Source organism: Chlorocebus sabaeus, chromosome 11, assembly GCF_047675955.1.
Source record: "Chlorocebus sabaeus isolate Y175 chromosome 11, mChlSab1.0.hap1, whole genome shotgun sequence".
In the NCBI taxonomy this organism is placed as follows: domain Eukaryota; kingdom Metazoa; phylum Chordata; class Mammalia; order Primates; family Cercopithecidae; genus Chlorocebus; species Chlorocebus sabaeus.
The window spans coordinates 98,732,587-98,742,390 of NC_132914.1; the positions used below are offsets into that span (position 1 = coordinate 98,732,587).

The following is a 9,804-nucleotide window of genomic DNA, read 5'->3' on the forward strand; positions in this document are numbered from 1 at the left end:
TGTTTTAAAACTTCCCAAAGATCTATTGAAAAGCAAACCTTCCGACAGGGCGCGGTGGCTCACGCCGGTAATCCCAGCACTTTGGAAGGCCGAGGCGGGCGGATCACGAGGTCAGGAGATCGAGACCATCCTGGCTAACACGGTGAAACCCCGTCTCTTAATACAAAAAATTAGCCAGGCGTGGTGGTGGGTGCCTGTAGTCCCAGCTACTCGGGAGGCTGAGGCAGGAGAATCGCTTGAACCCAGGAGGCAGAGGTTGCAGTGAGTCGAGATCGTGCCACTGCACTCCAGCCTGGGCGACAGAGCGACACTCCGTCTCAAAAAAAAAAAAAAAGAAAAGTAAACCTTCCATCCCTAATACCCTGTATCTCGGTGATCCCCAGTAGTCAGTACTGTTAATACTCTCTTAGGTTTTCTTCCAAATCTTCTTAATACCTTTGCATATTATGTTTTTATTTATAGTACAGATTTTCATCCATTCAACAAGCTTATGGACTGCCTTTTTAGTTTATTTTTAAAGAATTCTTCTAGCTTTAAATAAAAATTGTATGTATTTACAGTGTACCATGTGATGTTTTCATAGATGTATATGTTGTGAAATGATTATCCACAATGAAACTAAATTAACATATCCATCACCTCACATAGTTGTGTGTGTATATGTTTATTTTGTGCTAAGAATATTTAAGGTCGGCCAGGTGTCGTGGCTCAGGCCTGTAATCCCAGCACTTTGGGAGGCCGAGGTGGGCAGATCCCTTGAGACCAGGAGTTGGAGTCCAGCCTGAGCAACATAATGAGACCCCATCTCTGCAAAAAAAATGAAAAAATTAGCCAGGCACAATGGCACCTGTAGTCCCAGCTACTTGAGACGCTGAGATGGGAGGATCACTTGAGCCTGGGAGGCAGAGGTTGTCATGAGCCGAGATCCTGCCACTATTCTGCTTTCTAATTCTATGAGTTCCACTTTTTTTGACTCTACATGTAAGTGGGATCATGAAGTATTTGTGTTTCTGTGCCTGGCTTATTTCCCTTAGCATAAATTCATCCATGTTATCACAAATGACAGGATTTTCTTCTTTTTAAAGGCTGCATAGTATTCATTATGTATATAAATATACATATATATACCACATTCCTATATTTCACGTTTTCTTTGTCCATCAGTTCACTCTTAGGTGAGTCCATACTTTGGCTATTATGAATAATGCTGCAGTGAGCATAGTGATGCAGATATCTCTTTGACATAGTGATTTCATTTTATTTGGATATATACCCAGAATATATGGTATATATGTATATATGGTATATATACATATATGATGTATATTGTATATACTATATGGTTTACACTGTAGTTCTATTTTTAATTTTTTGAGGAGCCTCCATACTGCTTCCTGTAATGGCTGTACCAATGTACATGCTCACCAACCACGCCTATTTTGGTTTTGACTTGTTTGCAGACCCCTCTAGTTGTCTAGGTTCTGAACTAGGTTTGCCTGTTGCTCTCACCCTTGCCCCCAAAACCACAGGTTCACGGAAATTTTCCTGCAAGGAAAAGTTTGTTTATTTTTATTTTTGTTAATGGTTTGAGAAGGGGAGAAGAGCTCTTTACCTAAACACCCAAACCTTTCTAAGCCTATCCTTTGTAAGCACTGTGTGGTCTAATTATTGGACATCTGTGCTTATGATTCTATAATACCTCCTCTTAAACAAGATTAGTTTGCTGCTACTTGAAAGATCTTGGCCATTACTACTTCAAACTTACGTCGAGGTCAGATTTATATTTGAGTATGATGTATGTAATTCTTGAAAATAGAGATTCCCTTTAAAAGAGAACTAAGGCCGCGCACGGTGACTCATGCCTGTAATCTCAGCCCTTTAGGAGGCCGAGGTGGGTGGATCACCTGAGGTCAGGGGTTCGAGACCAGCTCGGGCAACGTGTTGAAACCCCGTCTCTACTAAAAATGCAAAAATTAGCTGGGCGTGGTGGCAGGTGCCTGTAATCCCAGCTACTCGGGAGGCCGAGGCAGGAGAATCTCTTGAACCTGGGAGGTGAAGGTTGCAGTGAGCTGAGATTGCCCCACTGCACTCCAGCCTAGGCGTCAGAGCAAGACTCTGTCTCAAAAAAATAAATAAAATAAAATAGAACTGAAAGGAAAAATGTGCTGTAATATAATTTTGTATTCAAACTACATATTCTGAACCAGATAAATGAGATGTATATCAGGATGCTTTGTAAACTGAAATACTATATACAAATTTTTATGTATTGACAGCCTTTCAGAATCTGTATTAAGCACCTAATTACAAGTCACTGTGGAAATGACAGTGTGATAAAGACTAAAAAGGACCCATTAGGCATTTTTATTTAAAAAATCTTATTTTTCAAAATTTGACCATATAATGCTTTGCTTTGTTAGTAAAGAACTGACCTAATTCCCTACAGGCATTGAAAACAAAACAAAGGCCAGAGCAATGGCTCATTCCTGTAATCCTAGCACTTTGGATTGAGGCGGAAGGATCGATTGAGGTCAGCAGTTCAAGACCAGCTGGGCAATATAATGAGACCCCCTGTCTACAAAAAGAAAATTTTTTTTGTAGTTAGCCTGGCCTGGTGACACACACCTGTGGTCCTGGCTACTTAGGAGGCTGAGGCAGAAGGATCGCTTGAGCCCAGGAGTTCGAGGCTGCTGTGAGCTATGATCAAGCCACTATGATCTAGCTAGGGCAACAGAGCAAGATCTTTTTGCTAATAAATGGATAAAGTATTGAGACATTGAATAAGGAGATTTAATGAGCCAACACACACAAAATAGAATAGTTATCAACACATAATACTCAAGGTTTTTTAAAAAAGTGTTGAGAGCTTGTTTCAGCAGCACATACACTAAAATTGAAGAATACAAGGAAGATTAGCATGGCCTCTGCACAAGAATGACATGCAAATTGAAGCGTTCCATATTTTAAAAAAATTTTAAAAAGAATAAAAGTGTTAAGACAAATGTATAATTAACAAAGCCATAAATAGCCAAGAGAAACTTAGCTAATCTTTATTGGTGATTATATCCCACCTCCACCACTGCTTCTCTCAATTTATGACAGAGCAAAGTTCCTGCTTTTATAGGAACGCAAATGCATAAAGGTCATGATAAGATGTTGAAAAATAAAATAAAACTGTTATTTCCTGTATATTTTGTGATTCTAACTAATGACAGCCATTACTCTGTAGGAAAGATATATGTCTTTAGGGCAATGTTGCTTTTCAAAATGTAGTCATTCCTATTAATATTGACCTAGTGGCTGGCCGGGTGCGGTGGCTCATGCCTGTTATCCCAGCACTTTGGGAGGCAGAGGCGGGTGGATCACGAGGTCAGGAGATCGAGACCATCCTGGCTAACACAGTGAAACCCCGTCTCTACTAAAAATACAAAAAATTAGCCGGGCGTGGTGGCGGGCGCCTGTAGTCCCAGCTACTCAGGAGGCTGAGGCAGGAGAATGGCGTGAACCCGGGAGGCGGAGCTTGCAGTGACCCGAGATCGCGCCACTGCATTCCAGCCTGGGTGACAGAGCAAGACTCGGTCTCAAAAAAATATATATATATATTAACCTAGCATTACAGTTTCCTGCTTATTAAAATGAGGTCTTTGAGGAAGCAGAATTATAGCATCATGCTAGAATTAAAACTAAATGTTTGGTTTTCATTTATTTATGTATTTATTTATTTGAGACAGGGTCTCACTTTGTCACCTACACTGGAGTGCAGTAGTGTCATCATGGCTCATGGCAGCCTCGACCTTTGGGGCTCAAGCGATCCTCCCAGCTCAGCCTCGCAAGTAGCTGGGACTACAGGTGTGCAAAGCAAATTAAAAACTTTTTAATTTGTTTGTAGAAATGGGGTCCCATTAGGTTGCCCAGGCTGAGCTTGACTTCTTAAACTCAAGTGATCCTCCCGCCTCAGCCTCCCAAAGTGTTAGGATTACAGGCACGAGCCACTGCACCTGGTTAAAACTAAATGTTTAGATTGTAAGTCTTTGGAATTTTTTTCTTTAGACAACCATGTAGAATTGATCTCACCTCAAATGTCATCCTATTTAAAAATTGCAACCTACCCTTTTAATACAACTTCTCACCAAACAGATTATAATTTACTTGCTTATTATGCTTATTATTTATTGTCTTACATTCACTAGAATGTAAGATCTATGAATGCAAATATTCTTGCCTATTGGTTCACTATTTTGTTCTTGTACATGGCCAATAAACAAATATTTAAATTCCAAAATAAGTTTTTGAGGCCAAGTCCATAAATATTAGTTTAATTCTTGAGCATATATTCTGCAATATGATTAAACTTGTTTCCTAGAATAGTCATAACTGAAGCACTTGTCCTAATTTGATACAAGAGGCCAAACCATCATCTTCAAGGAAATTGTGATATTTGAAGAGAAGCCACCAGGTGGTGGTGGTGTTTCAGACTAATTCTTACTAGAATCAGGTCAATGGGTCAGTTTACTAAAAGCTGAGTGGGCAGTTTCATCCTTTTCAGATCTTATGGTCCAGGAATCACTAAATTTTAAAATGTGAATGTTTTAATGCAGTTCAAGCAAATAAAATAATTCAAAAACTCCTCTAACTAAAGTCACAATAAGATCAAATAAGCTCAGAATTTTAAAGCTAGAAAAATCCTCAATTTCAGCCACCTCAATTACACATAAAGAAGTAAAAACAAGCTAGACGGGACAGCAAATTTGATCATTTAACCTAGCCTGGAATAACTAGATTATGATGTCTTTTGTAAATGAGCCATGATCTATACATTTCATAAATTTCTTTTCAAATACATGACTATGCCTCAAGTATTTGCTGTAGTTTCCAAAGTTAAGAACTTAGCATTTATGTGTGTTCCATTGCCTATTGGAAGTTACATTCTGTTGTTCAGATTTTATTCTACAAAGAAGAAACCCATAAAGTATAATAAGTGTAAATATATAAGTATAATAAATATAGGCTTCATAAGGGCTTATAACTATGTATATTTATAATTGTATTTTAAATTTTGGAGCAATTTGAGATCATAACTAGGTGTGTGAGTTTCACAAATCAGGATATTTATAGTGTTTCAAACATGTTTCCTTTTAAGGACATGTATTTTGCCAACAAAGCACAATTTCTCTTTAAAGGTTGTTATTTTTTCAATTAAGATACAATTCACATACCATAACTCACCATTTTTAAATGTACAATTCAGTGGTTTTTAGTAGATTCACAAGGTTTGTAACTGTCACCACTAATACCAGAACGTTTTCAGCAGGCTGAATAGAAAGTCTGTACCCATTAAGTAATAATTCTCTAGTCCCCGCCCCAAATTCCTGCCTCTGGTAACCTCTCATCTACTTTCTTTCTCTATGAATTTGCCTAATCTAGGTAGTTCATATAAGTAGGATCATCCAGTATTTGTTCTTTTGCGTTTGGTTTATTTGGCATTATGTTTTCAAGGTTCATCCATATTGTAGCATGTATCAATATGTCATTCCTTTTTATGGCTGAATAATATTCTGTTCTATGAATATACCACAATTTGTTTATCCTTTCATAAGTTAATGGACATTGGGTTGTTTTCACTTTTTGGCTATTTGAATAAAGGTGCTATTAACATCTCTGCACAAGTTTTCGTGGGCACATATGTTTTCAGTTCTCTTGGGTATATACCTAGGGGTGGAATTGGTGGGTCATATGTGTGTTTAACTTTTTGAAGAACTACCAAACTATTTCCCGTGGTGGCTATGCCATTTTACATTCACACCAGCAATGCATCTGGGTTCTGTTTTTTCCACATTCTCACCATCACTTATTTTCCACTTTTTAAATTATAGCCATCCTACTAGGTGGTTTGCATCATGGTTTTGATTTGAATTTTGCTGATAAAAACTAATGATGTTGAAAATCTTTTCACGTGTTTATTGGACATATGTATATCTTCTTTGGAGAAATGTCTATTCACATGTTTTGACCATCTTTCAATTGGGTTATTTATCTTTTTATTGTTGAGTCATGAAAGTTCTTTATATATTCTGTGTACTAGATCCTTATCAGATTTATGATTTACAAATATTTTCTCCCATTCTGTGAGTTTTTTCACTTTGTTGAGCATGCCCTTTGACACACAAACTTTTTAAATTTTTTGTTTGTTTGTTTGTTTGTTTGAGATAGAGTCTTGCTCTGTCGCCCAGGCTGCAATGCAGTGGCGCAATCTTGACTCACTGCAAGTTCCGCCTCCCAGGTTCATGCCATTCTTCTGCCTCAGCCTCCCGAGTAGCTAGGACTACAGGTGCCCACCACCACGCCCGGCTAATTTTTTTGTATTTTTAGTAGAGACGGGGTTTCACCATGTTAACCAGAATGGTCTCGATCTCCTGACCTCGTGATCCACCCGCCTCGGCCTCCCAAAGTGCTAGGAGTACAGGCTTGAGCTATCGCACCTGGCCAAAAGTTTTTAATTTTGTTGAAGTCCAGTGCTGTGGTTTGAATGTATCCTCCAAAGCTCATGTGTTGGAAACATGATCCCCAATGCAACACTATTGAGAAGTGGGACTTTTATGAGGTGATGAGATCATAAGGGGCTTTATCCTCATGAATGAATTCATGTTGTTATCAAAGGAGTGGGTTTGTTATCACTAGAGTAAGTTTGTTATGAAAGCGAGTTCTGCCCTTTCTCTCAAGAGTGCTCTCTTGCCCTCCCACCTTCTGCCATGGGATGACAGAGCAAGAAGGCCCTCACAGGATGCAGGCATCTTGATGTTGAACTTCCCAGCCTCCACAATTGTGAGAAGTAACTTTTTCTTCTTTATCAATTACTCAGTCTGTGATATTATGTTATAACAACATGAAATGGTTTAAGACATACAAGTTACCATTTTTTTCTCAGCCGGGTGTGGTGGCCCACGCCTGCCTTCCTAGCACTTTGAAAGGCCGAGATGGGTGGACCACCTGAGGTCAAGAGTTCAAGACCAGGCTGGCCAACATGGCAAAACCCTGTTTCTACTAAAGATACAAAAATTAGCCACGCGTGGTGGTGCACACCTGTAATCCCAGTTACCCAGGAGGAGGCTGAGGCAGGAGAATGGAGGTTGCAGTGAGCCCAGGAGGTGGAGGTTGCAGTGAGCCAAGATCGCGCCACTGCACTCCCGCCTGGGCAACAGGGCAAGACTCTCTCTCTCCAAAAAATAAAAAATAAAAAGTTACCTATTTTTTTTCTTTCGTAGCTTGTGCTTTTGGTATCATATCTGAGAAACCATTGCCTCACCCAAGCTCACAAAGATTTACTTATATTTTCTTCTAGGAGTTTTATAGTTTTAGCTCTTACATTTTGATCTTTTTCTATTTTGGGTTGATTTTTGCAAATCATGTGAAATATGGATCCAAATTCATTCGCTTGACCAGGCTCGAGTGGCTGATGACTATAATCCCTGTACTTTGGGAGGCCAAGGCAGGCAGATCACTTGAGGCCAGGAGTTTGAAACCAGCTTGGCCAACATGGTGAAACCTCTCTCTACTAAAAATACAAAAATTAGCCAGGTGTGGTGTTATATGCTTGTAATCCCACCTACTTGGGAGGCTGAGGCAGGAGAATCACTTGAACTTGGGAGGTGGAGGTTGCAGTGAGCCGAGATTGCACCACTGCACTTCTGCCTGAGTGACAGAGCAAGACTCTGTCTCAGAAAAAAAAAAAAGCCCTGGCATGTGAATATTCAGTTATCCCGGCACCTTTTGTTGAAAAAAGTAGAGTACACTTCCTCCATTAAATGGTCTTCACACCTTGTCAAAAATCAATTGATCATAGATAATATAAATGTCTTTTCTTTTCTTTTTCTTTTTTTTTGAGACAGTCTCACTCTGTCACCCAGGCTGGAGTGTAGTGGCACAATCTCCACTCACTGCAACTTCCACCTCCTGGGCTCAATTGAGTCTCCTGCCTCAGCCTCCCAAGTAGCTGGAACTACATGCGTGTGCCACTATGCCCGGCTAATTTTTTTTGTTGTTGTTGTTGAGATGGAGTCTTACTCTGTTGCCCAGGCTGGAATGCAGTGGTGCAAACACAGCTCACCACAGCCTCCACCTCCCAGGTTCAAGTGATTCTCCTGCCTCCGCCTCCCGAGTAGCTGGGATTACAGGCACCCACCACCATGCCTGGCTAATTTTTTGTTTGTTTAGTAGAGATAGGGTTTCACCATGTTGGCCAAGCTGGTCTTGAACTCCTGACCTCAGGTGATCCGCCCACCTTGGACTCCCAAAGTGCTGGGATTACAGGTGTGAACCACTGCACCCAGCATCTTTTTTTAATTTTCTTTCTTTTATTCTTTTCTTTTCTTTTCTTTTCTTTTTTTTTTTTTTTTTTTTTTTTGAGTCTTGCTCTGTCACGTAGGCTGGAGTGCAGTGGCATAATCTCAGCTCACTGCAACCTCTGCCTCCTGGGCTCAAGTGATCTTCCCACCTAGGCTTCTGAGTAGCTGGAACTACAGGTGTGCACCAACACACCCAGATAATTTTTGTATTTTTAGTAGAGACAGGGTTTCAACATGTTGCCAAGGCTGGTCTCAAACTTCTGTACTCAAGTGATCTGCCTGCCTTGGCCTCCCAAAGTACTGCTGGCATTGCAGAAGTGAGCCACCACACTTGACCCATCTTTTTTCTTTTTTAAATAATTTTAACTAATTTTACAAAAAAGTCAGTATTCATTTCACATTACTACATTACAAATTTATTTCTGAATTCTCTTTTTTTTTTTTTTTCATGAGACAGAGTCTCTCTCTGTTGCCCAGGCTGCAGTACAGGCACACAATCTTGGCTCACTGCAACCTTCACCTCCTGGGTTCAAGCGATTCTCGTGCCTCAGCCTCCCCAGAAGCCGGCATTACAGGTGCACACCACCATGCCTGGCTAATTTTTGTATTTTTAGTAGAAACTAGTTTTCACCTTGTTGGCCAGCCTGATCTCAAACTCCTGGCCTCAAGTGATCCACCCACCTCGGCCTCCCAAAGTGCTGGGATTACAGATATGAGCCACTGTGCCCAACCTCTGAATGATCAATTCTAGTCCATTGATGTATATGTTTATCTTTGCGCCAGTACCACACACACTGAATTGATTGTTTTTTTTTTTTAATTTCAAGACAGAGCATCACTCTGTTGCCCAGACTGGAATATGGTGATGCAATCATAGCTCACTGTAGTCTCAAACTCCTGGACTCAAGCAATCCCCCTGCCTCAGTCTCCTGAATAGCAAGGACTATGAGTGTGCAACACCATCCCTGGCTAATTTTTTAATTTTTTGCAGGGATGGAGCCTCACTATGTTGCCCAGGCTGGTCTTAAACTCCTGGCCTTGAGTGATCCTCCCACCTTAGCCTCCCAAAGCAGCTGTTGATTGTTGCAGCTTTGTAGTAGATTTTAAAATTAGGAAATGTGAGTCCTCCAACTTTGTTCTTTTCCTACTTTGTCTTTGCTATTCTGGGTCGGTCCCTTAAATTTCCATGTGAATTTTAGAATCAGTTTATTCATTTCTGCAAAAAAAAAAAAAGGCAGTTGGAATTTTTATAGGGATTACATTGAATCTGTAGGTTAATTTGGGAAGTGTCTTAGTTTGTTCCTGCTGCTATAACAAAATACCTTAGACTGGGTAATTTATAAACAATAGAAATTTATTTATCACAGTTCTAGAGCTGGGAAGTTCAAGATCAACACACTAGCAGATTTGGTGCTTGGTAAGGATTGCTGTCTGCTTCCAAGATGGTGCTTCTTGGTGCATT

The 9,804-nt window shown here is 40.1% G+C and overlaps 1 non-coding gene across 1 annotated transcript; it reads left to right on the plus strand.

Moving 5' to 3' along the window:
• The first annotated feature begins 2,863 nt into the window (after positions 1-2,863).
• LOC119623980 (U6 spliceosomal RNA) lies at positions 2,864-2,966 on the plus strand. Its single transcript, XR_005240081.1, has one exon. It is a non-coding gene; the product is annotated as a U6 spliceosomal RNA (small nuclear RNA).
• Positions 2,967-9,804: the final 6,838 nt, after the last annotated feature.